Source organism: Tamandua tetradactyla, chromosome 2 (genome assembly GCF_023851605.1).
Source record: "Tamandua tetradactyla isolate mTamTet1 chromosome 2, mTamTet1.pri, whole genome shotgun sequence".
Classification (NCBI taxonomy): domain Eukaryota; kingdom Metazoa; phylum Chordata; class Mammalia; order Pilosa; family Myrmecophagidae; genus Tamandua; species Tamandua tetradactyla.
Genome location: NC_135328.1, coordinates 109,311,707 through 109,328,389, shown reverse-complemented (window position 1 = coordinate 109,328,389; position 16,683 = coordinate 109,311,707). Strand labels below are relative to the sequence as shown.

Genomic DNA, 16,683 nt, shown 5'->3' with positions numbered 1-16,683 from the left:
ACATCGCTAGCCAACCTGCAATCAACCAGCTCCACCAAGAATGTTGGTTGATATTTTTGTTTATTTTGATGATTAAGACAAAAGTCAAACAAAAAGGTATGTCAGAACTTCTCGGACACAAGCAACTTTTTTTGTTGAATCAGGCAATGGAAGACTATCCTCAATTTTTGCTGCTTTTCAAAATGTTCAGCTAATTATTCAATATGCTTTAACCTGCAGTAATAACATTTTCTCCATAACTTTCCTAAATGTAGACAATCAACAAAGCAATAAGTCCATGCCCTAATATGTAGTGTTTTCTGCTTCCTCTGGCATCTATGTTCTCACCATGCTCAATTTCAGGCTACCAGCATGAGCTCAACAAATAGCAGCAACATGCCATTATATATTATTTCTACCATACAGATACAATGGACAGAAATAACTAGAGAGCATAGATAATTATAAAATGCATTAAAATAATCATGAAGGGACACGTGCCAAGAATTCATTACCTTTGTTTTTAATATAATTCCCTTAATTATAAGTTTCTATAACTTAATATTTAATAACAGCTATGTTTAACAACCAGCTCACTAAATTCCTGAACATTTAACAATCAGTTCTCTTTGAACTTAACCCTTTTACTAACTTAACTCGAAACATCATTTAGATCTAATATTCTTTGAAATTCACTTTGGGAAATCTATATAAATGCAATCTTTCTAACAATACATTTTTATTAGAATTCTGTTATATATAGCTATTGGCATATCGAAGTAGCCTTTCTGTTAAATTGCTCATGTTATGCCTCAATGTTTTTATTACAATGAACTGTTTAAATCAAAATAAAATGTTTATATAATCTATAGTATGCGAATAAATTAAACTTAGTTATCAGATTCACATATAAATTGTATTTACTAAACTCTATAACAAGAAGAATTCTAGTAATTTCGGTTTAGGCAAAAATTAAAATCACTTAAGTAACAACAGTTGCTTTTTAAACTGATAATGAAAGGGAGCCATTCGAAATTCCCTTTGAAACAAAGGCAGTCCGAGTCTTAAGTCTCTTGCTACGGTTTTAGTGGTGAGTAACTTTTTCATTTGAAAGTCAGATCAACCCTGCTGGTAAATCATTTCTGAATTCAGATTATGCCAGTAAGGACAAATCCAGGCAATGGGGGGAAATATCAAAGAAAAGCTTCTTGCTGGATATTCATCTTTCATCGCTATGGCTGGGTATAGTGAGTCAGGAAACCTGTTGGTGCAAAGTAACCTTGGGGCATGGGGATCCATATAAATTCCTTTAAGAGGGGATTCAAAAGCAAAGCCCCTCACCACAAATGGTTTCCTTGGATTGACTGCCACCATTGGACCTGATCTTGAAACTGGAGGTGGGTGAATATCCTGGTAGTTAAGGTGAGACCCTGAATGGAGGGGGAGAAACTCCGCTTTCAAAAGACCAATTCATTCATTGGTGAAGGGGTCAGATGAGAAACACTTGCTGCCAAAAGCTCTGCTGAGGAAACATGTGAAACAATGACACTTATTTCCCCTTCATCTTCGATGGTCATTCATCAGCTCATCTTTTTCTGGGCATTTGGATTTCCCTTTTGTCATTTCTTTTTCAAGGAAGGCAATATCATGCTTAAGTACAGAGTTGATTGTGTTCATGTTTTCAAAACTTTCCTCCAGACTTGGAGCTTTTGATGTCATTTAAAGATGATTCTAAACCCCCATACTCTTTTTTTAATAAGGCTAAACTTGTCAAGAATCTTACATCTTTCTTCAATTAGTTCAGCAAGTTTTATAACACGTTGTTTTCTCCCTCTTAAATAACATCCGATCTTTAACTGATTAAAAACATCTGAGCAAGCACAAAGACACATACAAAAAAAAATGCAACAACTGCTAAACTTACCAAAACCTCCCCTCAAAAGCCGTAGGGTTCAGGACCCACCGTCATGTCTTTGGGTAGCCCTGTCAAAACCCAGTATATCTTTTCGAAGAACAGCCCCCAAGTAAAGCTTTCCTCCCTTCTGCAGATGCTCCTGGCCCCCAAACTTCCTGCAAAACATTTAAGGAACATTTAAAGAATAACGTACATGGAGAAAAGTACACAAATCCTAAGTGTGTTGCTTAATTATCAGAAATGGACACTTCCATGCAAACACTACCTAGGTCAAGAAATAGTACCTGTCCCCCACGAGACGTGCTCATGTCCCTTTGAAATTCCTACATCTTCCCTCTTTTTGAAAGATAATAAATATCCTGATAGCAAATACAATATATTAGTTTTAGCTGTTTTTGACCACACAACACATGTTCTTTGCTCTAGTTTCTTTCGCCAAACTTGAGGTTTCTGTGGTTAATCCATGCCACACATAACAGTATTTCCTTCATTTTCATTACTGTATGGAATTCCATTAAATGAACATGTATTGATTTATTCCACCACTGATTAACATTTGCATTATTTCCAGCTTCTACCACACACATAAAAAAATAGTTGCTATCAACATTTATTTTATTAAACCTCTTTATCAGCACATGTATGCATTTCTATTGGCTACATGCCTAAGGATGAAATGGGTTTGAGCCTAGGCATATGCAGTAGTTACTGCCAGACAATCTCCAGAGAGGTTAACTAACACTCCTACTGGGGGTATACAAGCATTTTAGCTGCTCCACAGTCTCACCAACCCTTGTCAGTGTTAGCCTCTCTTAGTTGTCCTCACGGGCAAATGATTTTTGGGAAAACTAATGCAATTGAGCACATCTCCATATCTTTATCGTCTGCTTGAATATCATCTATTGTAAAGGCCTGCTACAGGTCTCCTGCCATTTTTCCAGTGGCCTGTCTTTTTCTTCCTGATTGGAAAAAATTTCCAAAACAACGGTCTATCATTGTCAGAAGCAAACCTATCCTGAGATATTTTTAAAAATATTTTTCATGATATCAACTCATTTAAGTTCAGTAAAATGGAATATAAACAATGTTTGTAGCGAGAGCCTAATTATCTCTAAAACTCCTGGTATAACACTTGGAAACATAACAATAAGAACAGCCGATTTTAAACTCAAGTTTATTTAAATACCTGGCTGTCTTTCTTGAAGACATATCTCAGACAGGTATGCCAATCCAAATGTAAAAGCAGTTCACACTTGCTAAATTCTGACCTGTTTTTCAATCAAGCAAAGGTTTGTGTTGTTATTTAGCAAGGAAATGTTCATCCTTCCCGAGTTCAATCATTTGCTTCTGCAAACTAATTGGAAAGTTGCATTCTTATTTTAACAAAGTTGTTTTAAACATGTGTAATATTATTCACCGTGTCAGATTTTCTTTCCAAGTTTTAAGTATGCAGATAGAATTTGTAGAGCATATTCAACAACAAAATCACATAACAGTAAACCTTTCCAAATGCCAGTTTTCAAAATACTCTTTCATGAGCATGAGAATTTTTTCAAAGCAGTTACATTCTCATTCACTATCAAAACATCACCTTTACATTGAAGAGACTAAGAGCATATATTTTTTTAAATATCTTCCACTTGTTATATTGAAGGTCAGCAAATTTGGAGTATTTGCATGTTTGTAAAAAATAGACCGTAACTCATTTTTAAGTAATTTGCCACAGACTCAGGAGTAAATGATAGTTCCCAGAGCCTGTCCATGCCAAGAAAAAAAAAAAGAATAAATTATAGAGCCAACATTATTTTAATGGTCACTTTCCATCTCATCACAAAGCACTGTGAGATGCAATATTTAAGTCTTACTTTAAAAAAAAAGAAGTAGGCATCATTGACACCATGTAGCGCTTTGTTCACATCTCCCTTCCACCTTACTGCAATGTTTGTTTCTGCTTCTGAATGTTGCAGTGAATGACCTTCATGTATTTTCTGTATTTTTCAAGAATCCTTTTTGTAATTCCAGTCAAAGAAGCAACACTTATCCAGCTTTTTGAGAAAAAGAATAGCCTTAAAATTCAATTGAATCTCTACAAAATATCTTAGCTGATACATTTTTCAATAAGTCACACAAAACAACAGAACCTAACAAATGCCATAAATTGAGACAGGGTAGAGCCCTCTGTACTTTGAGGCAGCTACAGATCAAATATTTCATGTTTTTTCTGATACTTCTTTCTTCATATCATCAGCAGCGTTTGCTCTGGGCTTTCCATGGTAAGTGTTGGCAAAGAAATGCATTTTAGTTGCCATGTATAAAGTTAGCCATTTTGACTTATAACTGCAAGAATATGTTGTTTCTCTATGGTGTGTGGAATCTCAGTTTTTCACTGTTAACACTGATTCATTCATTCAAATACATTAATTATTTACTAGAAGCCACATAATAATCAAGGCTTGGAGGGTACAGCAGTAAACCAAACAGGAAAATGATGCCTGCATAAGAAAACTGTTCTTCAAAGCTCAAAAGAGGCTTATAAATATTTAACATGGTATAATGAATTTTATTAAAGTAAAAAAATTGACTTTAAGTCATTTCTAGATTCTGAGATGCTGTCCTAGATGTGTAACCTGGTATTTCCCTGGAACTTTGGGTAACTGTGTGACACCCAAGACTCAGAGTTGGAATCCTGCAGCTCTAAAAGTCAGCATTGCTACATACAACAACTGTTAAAGAAACTGAAAAAGAGATCAGCCTTTAATCTGATCTGGTTGGGATTAAGGTGTATCAAAATATAGGGTAAAGGAAGTTCTGTATCTTAGAACTTCACCTACTTTAAGAGACCAAAAGAAGGGAGCTTTACTTTGCCCAAAACCTGAGTTTTCTGTAGCATACAATCTAACTCAACCTGTCTGGGTAGTTCATTAAATAGTCCCAGAATGGGAATGAGGGCTTGTAATTCTGTATAGTTTAATGTAATATCTGGATATATCCCAGAATATGTTGGGCAGATAATTTAATTATCTAGCAATGTTCAATTTACGTATTGACAATGTCCCTTGAAGGACTAGAGAAAAAAATATTAAACTTTCCCACCTGGGAAACCCCTGATACTCTCTCAAACACTAGGGACTCCAGAGTTAATAAGCTAAGCCTCTGATCTTTTTTTTTTGTTTTTAATATTTTTATTGAGATATCTTCACTTACCATGCAGTCCTTCCAAAGCAGACAATTAATGACTCACAATATCATCACATAGTTGTGTATTCATCACCATGATCATTTTTAGAACATGTGAATCACTCCAGAAAAAGAAAAACCCATACATCCCATATCCTTCACCCTTCCCTCTCGTTCACCACTAGTATTTCAATCTGCCCAATTACTTTTTTACCCCTTATATCCCTGCTATTAATTTTTTGTCCATATTTTTTCACTCATCTGTCCATACCCTGGATAAAGGGAGCATCAGCCACAAGGTTTCACAATCAGACAGCCAGACTGTAAAAGCTATATAGTTAAGCAATCATCTTCAAGAATCAAAGCTACTGGAATAGTTCAATAGTTTCATATATTTCTTTCTATCTATTCTAATACACTAAAAACCAAAAAGGGATATCCATATAAGAATAACCTCTTGATTCTGTTTGAAATCTCTCAGTCGCTGAAACTTTTTGTCTCATTTCTCTTTTCCCCCTTTTGGTCAAGAAAGCTTTCTCAATTCCATGATGTCAGGTCCCAGCTCATCCGAGGGAGTCAGGTCCCATGTTAGCAGGGATATTTACACCCTTGGGAGTCATGTCCCACATGAGGGAAGGAAGTAAATTCATCTGCCAAATTGGCTTTGAGATAGAGGACACATCTGAGCAACACAGAAGTTCTCTAGGGGTGATTCTTAGACATAATTATAAGTAGTCTTATCTTCTCCTTTGCAGGAATAAGTTTCATAGGGGCAAGCCCAAACATTGAGGGCTTGGCCTATTGAAATGGTTGTCCCATTCTAACTGCTTGTTAGAATATCAGGACTTCTCCAGATGGGAAAGATGAATATTTTCTTTCCCCCAGACTCCCACGGGGACTTTACAAATACTTTTTTATTCTCTGCCCAAATTACTCCAGGATGTATCGGGGCATCATACTAACCTATACAGACAAAAAATTCTGACTTCCTATTCAAGATTTCATGTAATTATGGTGTTCAAACTGATCATACAAGTTAAATTAGATTTTGCACAAATGAATATCTCTTTCTTTGGTCTCACACAGAAGTTGAAGTTTTAAAATCATATCATCCTCTATCCTGTATTCTAATTTACCTTAGTCCTATCCCGATCAGCTTCATTCATAGCTCTAGTTGAAGTCTGATCACTTTTTCAACTTTTTTTTAAACAGTTTCTCTACATGATAATGCTGACTTTCATAGCTTCAGAGCTCTAAATCTGAGTCTCAGGTGTCACATAAATACTCAAAGTTCCAGGGAATGGCCAGGTTATAAGCAAATAGCTCAGCATCTCAGAATTTAGTAAGAACACTTACAACTTAATAGATGTGATGGCTGTAACAGCTTACAATTGAGGAACCTTTACAAAAAAACCCCAACCTGATAACCTATCAAGCCCTGATCTTTGAGGCTTGTTCTTATGAAACTTACTTCTGTAGCACAGAAGCTAAGCCTACCTGTGATTATGCCTAAGGGTTAATTCCAGAGAACCTCTTTTGTTGCTCAGATGTGGTCTCTCTTTCCTCTCTCTAAGCCCAACTTTGCAAGTAAAATCATTACCCTCCATACTATGTGGGGTGTGATAGTCAGGGGTGTGAGTCTCACTGGCAATGTGGGACATTGTTCCCAGAGATGAGTCTGACCCTGGCACCGACAACACATTCCTGACCAAAATGGGGAAAAGAAATATAATTAAAAAAGGTATCAGTGGCTAAGAGTTCAAATAGCATTGAGAGACTACTCTGGAGGCTACTCTTATGCAAGCTTCAGCTAGATATTGCTGATTGCCACAGTGCCAAACCCCAAACAACATCACTCCTGTTAACCCTAAAGAACACCCAGGTCTCTATCTGAGATCCAGCAAAATTTACACACATTAAGGTTACTTTTCAGAAACCTAAAACTTCCATGTAGTTCCCAGGCCAGATAAGTCCTGAAACCCAGAGGGGTCAACCTCTCCAAGAACATCAACCAGTTCCATCCCCCATTCCTATACTGTCAATACCCCTTTTCAACATGAAAAATAGTTAGAACGGGCATAACCCAAATATCCCTAAAGATTGAGAAAAGGCACAAAGGAAAAGGAGGAGTTATAACAGAAAAGTTAGGATTTAACAAATGAGTATGACTACTGAATCATTTCTTTTTAGTTTCCAGTGTCTTGGAGCAGCTAGAAGGAAAAACCTGAAATTGTGGAACTATAATCCATATCGTACTTTGAAATCTGTTCTATAACTACCTGTTAAAATATATTTTGAAATGTATTATTTTGTATATACTTTTTTTCCCACAATTTAAAAAATACAGAAAAAATTTGAGGGTCTTATCATTTTAAATATCATTGAAAAATTATATGGACTTTTTTCATGATTTGGTTCTTTATGTTTCATTTTCTTTCCAATTGGCTTATTTTATTATTGTCATTCACTTATTGCTTAAGGCACAATATAAACTTGGGGTGAGATTCATCACTAACAGTAAGGGATGTCAACCTGTTTTCAACAAAACAGATTTTTTGTGGCTGATTACTCATCTGATTAAATCATCACTGGTTTTACTTTATGTTGTCAGCACTATTTCTTTGTTAACTTATTCTTGCATTATTAATATGTACGTACTTTAATCCACAGTGTCTGTCGATCAGGGTGCAATTTAAAATTCCATTCTGGCTATTTTAACAGAGAATTTAGCAAGGGAAATAGGTTCAACAAGTATCTGAGGACTTAAAAGGGGACACTGAGGGTCACTGCAAGAAGCAGCTCCCACTCCTGGGACTAGGAGATTGAGGGGAAGAAACCAGGGTTGTCAGGTCCTAAAGGCCTGAGGGTCTCAGAGAACCTGGGATGCAGACATCTGAGCAGGTGGCAGTGCTTGGTTCCCCAGGTGCTCAGTGAAGGGCCCTGGAGAAGGGCTCGGGTGGCTGAGGAGGGGGCAATACGTGATTAGAGCTGCTCCATCTGATGGGGTATGATGAAACTGGTTTGGGAGGGCGGAAAGAAGGCAGACACTGTCACCAACTGGGGTGTTCTAGTCTGCTAGCTGCTGGAATGCAATATACCAGAAATGGAATGGCTTTTTAAAAGGGGAATTTAATAAGTTGATAGTTTACAGTTCTAAGGCCAAGAAAATGTCCCAGTTAAAACAAGTCTAAAGAAATGTCCAATCTAAGGCATCCAGGGAAAGATATCTTGGTTCAAGAAGGCCAATGAAGTTCATGGTTTCTCTCTCAAGTGAGAAGGGCACATGGCGAACACAATCAGAGTTTCTCCCTCAGTTGGAAGGGCACATGGTGAACATGGTCAGGGTTCTTCTTTCATCTGAAAGGGCACATGGCAAACATGGCATCATCTGCTCGGTTTCTCTCCTGGCTTCCTGTTTCATGAAGCTCCTCGGGAGGTATTTTCCTTCTTCATCTTCAAAGGCTGCTGACTGGTGGACTCTGCTTCTCGTGGCTATGTCATTCTGCTCTGCCCTCTCTGAATCTCCCATTCTCCAAAATGTTTCCTCTTTTATAGGACTTCAGAAACTAATCAAGACCCACCCAAATGGGTGGAGACATGTCATCACCTAATCCAGTTTAACAACCACTCTCGATTACATCACATCTCCAGGGAGATGATCTAATTACAGTTTCAAACATACAATGCTGAATAGGGATCAGAAGAAATGGCTGCCTTTACAAAATGGGATTAGGATTAAAATATGGCTTTTCTAGGGTCCATACATCCTTTCAAACCAGCACATGGGGTAACGAGCAAAAACAGCAAACACATAAGGAGCAAGTTCTTTCTCCTTCCTCTTGCCTTTACAGGTCGGCAGTGAGCAAACCAACCCAGGAGAAATGTGATTTGTGGAGTCCCACCCCCAGGATTCCAGGGTTTAGTACATGTTTGAGAGACAAGAGTGTAATACCCAGTAGTGTCTTTGCAGAAATTTTTTTTTAACGATTTATTCATTTTGTGAGCTCTAGTCCAAAAAAATTAGGCAGCCAAAATTCATAAAGTCACCATTAGACTTTGTGAAGTGCATTATGTCACAATGCGCTGGGAGGAAGAAATAACATAATGCCTCTGCACCCCACAACACACATCCCTGGGCTGCAGAACCACCATCCAATGCACATGACATCTGACAAACAGGCCAGGACAGAGGGAGCCCACGCCAATCTGGATAAAAGGTACAAGTAAGGATCAATGGGTTTTTAAAATAATGATTGAAATTCTGATGTTTTCTTACCATATTCATTAGATGGTAAGAAGGCTTCCTCCCTTTACAGACCATTAGTCTAAACAAAGGTGGGAAAACAATGGCCCACAGGCAAAATCCTGCCTGCTGCCTGTTTTGGTAAGTTTATTGAAACAACCACAGCTATTCACTTACAAATTATCTATGGCTACTTTCCCACTGGAACAGCAGAGTTGATTAACTGCAACAGAGCCCATAGGTCCTCCAAAGCCTAACCTATTTATTCTCTGGCCTTTTACAGGAAAGTTGACCAGCTCCTGCTCTTGACAGCACTGTCCAATAGAACTTTCCACAATGATGAAAAGGCACTTCCCATTTCGGTAGCCACTAGCTACGTGTGGCTATTAAAGAGTGGAAACACAACCAGTACAACTAAGGAACTGAACTGAGTATTTAATTTTACTTCGTTCTGATCTTTATATTTTAATTTAATAGCCACACGTGGCCAGTGGCTACTGTGTTAGAGAGTGTAAGAACCATCAACAGAAGCAGAAAAAGTGACGGCTCTAGAGCCATCAAGAGTTTATTTTTTATTATACCCCAGAGACTTGGAGGAAGTATATTAGAGTGTGTTGTAATTCCTAGCACATAGGGGGGTAGTGTCTTTCACCCTTTAAGGGTATGTGTGGTTATATACGTGGTCCCAGACAAAAAGATGTAAGCAGAAGTGATGTGTGTCACTTCCAGGCCGTGCATTTACATGCCATGTTACACTCTCCAGCCTACTCTATACCTTTCCTTTCTGAGACAACTCCCAACAGTGTGAAGAAGTCAGCGATGTGAAATGACAGTGACATTTCTCTGTACCTGAGCCTGTGAATGACAATTGCATAGAGGAGGCTACCCCTTAAACCCCCAACAAATACACGATGGAAGTGATAAGTGAATGCTTTTGGTTTTGAGGAACTCATGTTTAGAGGTCATAATTCACCCCAGCATAACTCAATCTGTCCTGTTACAATCCCTCAGAAAACCCTACCTGATTGCCTTGCCTAAAGTATATTAAATAAAGTCAGAAGTAGATTATAAACGCCAAGAATAAAAGCTGCTAAGTGGATAGTCTATCAGCTCTGAGTTTCTTTTAGGAATAGCGAGTCCCTGGAGTTCTGCACCATTATGATATGAAGTAGGCTTGTCATTTGTGGCAATAAATGACTTTTTAAGGTCTTTTCTTTTCCTTCCAGGTCCCTGCTTCCTGTTGTACTGGTGTCTGGAAAGAATATTAGCTTTGGAGTCAAGCATGTCTAAATTTGAGCTCTGACCTTGCCATTTGTTAGCTACATGACTTTGGGTAAATCTCTTAGCTTCTTTGAGTCTTGACTTCCTCTTGTATAATGAGAGCACATTTCCAAGGTTATCACTCACATTAGCAATGCAATAATAACTGTTAGTGTCCACCACACCCCAAAAGCATTCCATGTGCTTTCCAGGCAATGAGCCTTGGCCTCTGTTCCTCCCATTACTTGAAAGTCCCTCAGCATTGCATGTTGTGTCTCCCTCATCTCAAGCTATTCCTGCCTAGCCATATTTACACTTGCCATATCAGGTGATGGGTTTTCCCTCTTCTGAATTCTGTCTCTCAGTGCTGGGCAGCTCCTACTCATCAATCAAAATCCAGCTCAAATGTCACCTTCTCAATGAAAAATACCCCCATGCCAAAAAGTCCACTCTCCTCTTCCCACACTCTCCCTGCTCTGGACTCCCAGGGCACCTGGCTTAGCTTCTCTGGTCACATTTGCCACATGGTTGCTTTTCATTCAATCTCCCGGCAGCTACTTACTTAATGGCAAGGCCGTGGCTTTCTCATCCTCATATCACACCCTTGAACCCCAGGCTGCGCTGTACTTAATAGAGTTCCTGGCACCCAGCAAACTATCAGTAATCATGGAAAAGGCAAGGAGAGAGAGAAGGAGGAAGAAAATAAAGGAGAAAGGAAAAGGAAGAAGTAGGCAGCTCTGACTCTTATTAAATAGAAAATATCTGGAACTATAGTTTCCCCTTTCCAAGAGAAGTATGGCTTCCTTTTAAAGAATGTATTTAAAATCTTTCTCACTGAGTCACGCGGAATTTTCAAAGGATTTTTTGAGTCGACAGGTAATCCATAAAAGGAAAGGATTCATTTCAGGTTGATGAAACGGAGACAGATGTTTCTCTTCCTCTTAGTTCTCATGCCCACATTTTAATAATTATTCATATTTCATTCGTCAGTTAACTATAAAAGGTAATTTAAGGGGTGAGAGTGAATATATTTGGTTAACCACGTTACAAATACCACCGCAGACAAGGATTGGCAGAGATCTAATAGCTGACATCTGGCCTTAAGAGAGAAGAGCTTGCATTAAAAAGCACACCAGGGGCTGTGAGGGTGGTTCCGTGGTAGAATTCTCACCTGCCATGTGGGAGACCCAGGTTCAATTTCCAGCCCAGGCGCTTCCCAAACACACAAAACAAAGAAACCAACAAAAACACAAACAAACAAAATTCAACAAATGGTGCTGTGATAATGGGATACTCACATGGAAAAAGAATAAAATGTGACCCTGCCATTCAGCATACAAAAAAAAAAAAAAAAAATGGCACACCAACCTCCTTTATTATAACCACACTTTCTCTTTGGGGGAAAAACGGCCCCAGTAACACACTGTAATAAAACATTAAAATTTTCTTTTAAATAGAAAAAAACAAAATCAAACCTCATGTCATATAGTATAAAAATGGAAGGAGAATTTCATAAGGATTTTGGGGGGCCACACAAGGTTGTAGCCAGTAACGTTATTATCCATTTCTGCTTGCAGCAGCCTCAAATATGCATCCAGACCAAGTCTATGGCAGATAGAAGGGAAAGGTTATTCCTCCTAGTAAAGGACATGGGAACAATGACGAGACACAGAAAGAAACTAATATTGGTTATGAAACTCAAGGAAAATCAGTGCTGAATTATTTATGTCTTAAGTTTGAATGTTCCCTCACTGTTTTTTAGCTGTCAGGAAGTCCATCAAGAAAGTCATAGTTTTTTCTCCTTCAGCCAAAAGGGGACAGCTTCTTTGAAAGGGTGGACCTTCGAAATAAACCTACTAGTCTCCAGAGAGCTCGGGGTGAGTTGAGGTGCGAGTTGAGATGAAAAGTATTTCCAGGTGTGCAAAAAAGACAGCTCTCTCAATTGCCCTAGGCCAAGAGTAGCCAACGGAAAATTATCTGTCATCCTGAGCAGTCCAGCAATGATTTTTCAGAGGCCAGATGTCTCTCAATTTGTAAGATGGTCAGTAATTGTGTGCAGCCAACCACAGTATCTTCATTTGAAATAATGAAAGAGACCAAAGTTCGAGATATAGAGGTCAAACCGAACCTATTCGGCATTTAGGGAAGATTCCAACCTCTTTATTAAATGAATTGCACAGATTGGGGCTCAGTCTAACCAAGTGACGTTTTTCCTAAACGGCCTAAGGTCAAAATGCGCTGATGGTTTGGATTCAATATTCACAATGAGGTGAAAGAGAAGCCAATCTCTGTGGCCAGAATGTATTGCTCTCAGGGGTCTAAGAGAGAGTTTTCCTGACCCCATTCATCAGTGAACAAGTGGATGGATGGTAGAACAGAAAAAAAACCATTGTAAGTTTTCATCTCTGTGGGAATCTGCTGTTATAATTTTGAGGAGGCTAAGACTATTATGCTAGAGTTTCTAAGGTCAAGTCCTGTGCTTTTACTGCTGTGAGATACTCAGATTCCATCAGGTATACCAGGGAGCCATGGAGGAAATTAATCTAATATTCCAGTATTTTCCCTTAGGAGGACAAATTATTGAATGAGAGCAAAATCAAGCATGCACACACCAGAAAGTGTAAAAAAAAAAAGGAAAAGAAATTATTTTTGGTTAGAACCAAGTAAAAGTTCGCAATGAAAGGAAACACTCTATTCACTACTCATTAACTTATTAAATGCAGTAAAATTAGCTCCTCTATGACTTCACTGATATCCCAAGATATATGCACATGCAGTAGCAATAGAATAACTTTGTAGCTATCTTCCAAAGATTGATTTTTTAAAAATCTAACCTCATTAGATTTTTAATACTCTTAACATTATTCTGATGACCATGCCCTCTAGGATAGGTTTGGCCCCTGCCTGTTGTCCCAGCAAAATTGCTAATGACATCCTCTTTTACTCTCAAAAAGCGGAAAAACAGACAAAAAAGAAATTCAATGAGAAACAAAATAGTGACCCAATTTGGACAACCACTCATAAAGGGTTTCCACTGTATACCAGCTTTGCTACTTCTTAAATGAAAGGCAAAAGGAGTTTCTCTGCAAATTAAAGAAGTCTCAATGTAGTACCATGTGTTATACAAATGTATAAACAGGTTTAGCCCTCACAACTAGACTGAAGAAGAAATGCATCATTTGAAGCTAGGATTAAGCTAATAAAATCAACTTCAATGCCTTGACCAGTGGAATTTCTCCCTTTAACTGTCTTGGGCCACCTGGTGGTCTGTCATTTAGCATAATTGATAGGATCTTATAATACTAACCTCAGATTTAAAGTGCGAAGCTGTTGCTGACAACTCCCACATCTTCAGTGTATACGTTAATGGAGCGTGATATTTTTCCCTCCACCTAAGTCTTCCTTTTATATCTTCCACGTTGCAAGTTATGTCTACAGAATTGCTCAAGACAGCTGGAACTGTTACTTTCTCTTGTTGACTAATTCTTATATTTAGTGCTCTGCTGTTATTATCATTTGTTCAGTGGCTGTTATCATCATAATTGTTGTTTATGTCTCCAAGTAAACTAAATACTAAGATTCTGAAGTGAATACAGCACAGTGATATAAAGCTTCTAAAGAAAAAAAGAAGACTGAAAAATCATTATAGGAATTCTCATTTCTGACAAACTACTCACAGGAATGGATTTTCTCATGACAAAGGAAAAGTAGACATATTCAATGGCATATTTCCTTGGACAGAAGTTGGGAGGCCAGCATTGGGGAGGACACTAAGGTAGAGTTTTGGAATGCAGAACACAGGGTCCCTTCCTGCCAATGTTCAGTAGGATTTGCCTCGTTCCAGATGAGGTCAGCTGGGTACCCCTGCCTTCAGGGCTGACACAAGAGAGAAGTAAGTGGGAATGCTCTGGCCTCTCTTACAACAAATATCTGCTGGGGCCTCTCTTGTATTGCAGAACTGTGCCATGGAGATAGCCCATCCCCTAGCAGAGCTGTGGCCTTGAGAATCTGGAGGGAGGTGCCTGCCAAAGGCAGTCCTCTCATTTTCCCCAATAGCCTCCTCTACCAGACTGTGAACCCAGTTTTCCTTCTTGTTCAATCTTATGCACACATGGTCCTCTCCCAAAGGATTAGCCACTCAAGTTTCCACTGTAGGATAGGAAGCAACAATGGAGCAAAAAAAATTCCCTAACCAATTAAGTACAGAACATAATGAAAAGCTTGTTCTTCCATGCTTTTGATGCCAAAGGAGTGCCATCCCGATTCAAAATCTGGCCTCATCCAGGTAAGACACTTGTTAAGTTAGGAAAAGGGCTAAATAAGAGAATCCATTGGAATAATGTGAACCAACCCAGAAAGGAAATGGTCATGGAGAACTCCTCAAAATTTATCATTATCAGCATTCCCTCATTTACAAGGATAAGGCTACCTTCTTTATGTGTGCAAAGTACTGGACTGAGGAAACCAGTCTCATGAGTAGACAATGCACTAGACTCCACAGAAGCCCTCTTTGACTACTGAATACTGTTTAGTTTTCAGTATGGTGTTAGTATAGTTTCTGAGATCAATTTTATTTGAGAAAGGAGGACACAGAGAGTAGAGAAGAAGGTTATCACCCATGCCAACTTTTTCAATTTGCTTATTTCTATAGAGACTTCTTTCACCTTTTAAGAAAACTGCAGATTTTTATCAAGTCCCAAAAAGGTTCACCCACATGCACTATTCCTTCTAGAATAATCATTTTTCTTCCTTTTACACATTTTTACAAATCTGAAATCATTTAATTGTCATAACACCCCTAGGAGGTAGACACTATTATTAACCCCATTTTATAACTGGAGAAAATGGGGCCAGAAAGGATAAGTAATTACCCAAGATCACACTGAATCTGATTTCAGAGTCTGTGCTCATAACCACTACCCCAAGCTTGATAGCCAGGGAAGGGCTATGGCCATTTTAAGAGGTTTCGTCAGTGTGCAATATAACAGAGATAACCGCTTTATACAGCAGCTCCACAGACAATGACTTAATTAAGTAAACATTTATTGAGCATCTACTACATGCCAGTCATTTTGCTATGTGGCAGGATGAACAAACTAATTAGACAAGAGCACTTTAGAGAGAAGAGACCCGAAACATTTGAGAAAGGTAAGACACGGTGAAACCACAGCAAGCATCCTGGGGGTGCAAAAAGCAGGAGTGGTGAATAAGAGTGGGAGGCATAACAAAACAACACTGCCAACCCTGCCAAAGACATCTTATTATTTCAGTAAAATGTGCTTTCTCCGTGATCAGTAATGCACATATCACTACGCATTCATCATTGTTGATATATGGGGAGACAGTTCAAAATTTCCCTTCTGATTCACAGTTAATTAAAAGCATTGTTAAAATAAAATGTGTTTCTTGAATTGGATTCACCCTGCTTCCTCAGCCTCCCACCCAACCACCTCTTTGTTTTCAGTGGCACCCAAGAGATATTGTCCCTCCCAACCTTTTCAGTCAAGTCTTGTGGACATTTATCAACTCTGTAGTTTCCACATAGGGATGTCTGTCATTTAACCTTCACCCTCCTTGAATTTTCATCCTGATAGGTTTGGATTAAACCACAGACTGATAAACGAGCAGTGCTTTGGCGACACAAAGGTGCAGTCATTAAGGAAATCTCTGGAAGGTATGAGTCAACGCCAGGAATCCTTTCTCCCTCCCCACCCACCCACCCCCACCCCCGGTTCACAGAACACCAGCAGTAATATGTTTTTATTATTTTTATTTATTTCTTTTTTTTTTTTCCCTTCAGTTTCCAAATGGTTTTCATCATTTCCTGCTTGTTTTTCGAAAAGAATAAAAGTAGGTCCTGACGGCAGACAGTTTGTATTTATGGCACTAATGCGGCCAGCAAAAGCATTTTATCAGTTTGAAATTTAATCCAGAATCAGGAGGCAGAGAAAAGAAATAACTGGATGAAGGTTAAGGAACAGACCCCCTGATGTGAATACTATGTTTCACTCAGAAAGATTTAGGATAATTAAGGAAGAGATCTTCTTTTTATTTTTTTTTACCCCAAGGCAGCCTTTTTTTTTTTGCTAAACTGAAACTTGTAGCAGGG

General features: G+C 38.5%; 1 long non-coding RNA gene across 2 annotated transcripts; it reads left to right on the top strand.

Moving 5' to 3' along the window:
* The first annotated feature begins 9,188 nt into the window (after positions 1–9,188).
* On the top strand, positions 9,189–16,439 carry LOC143661401 (uncharacterized). 2 transcript variants are annotated; one of them, XR_013164556.1, is made up of 4 exons: positions 9,189–9,288; positions 10,541–10,647; positions 16,169–16,248; positions 16,375–16,439. It is a non-coding gene; the product is annotated as an uncharacterized LOC143661401 (long non-coding RNA). The 2 variants fall into 2 exon arrangements; XR_013164560.1 differs by lacking the exons at positions 16,169–16,248; positions 16,375–16,439 and having other exon boundaries at positions 10,541–10,659.
* Positions 16,440–16,683: the final 244 nt, after the last annotated feature.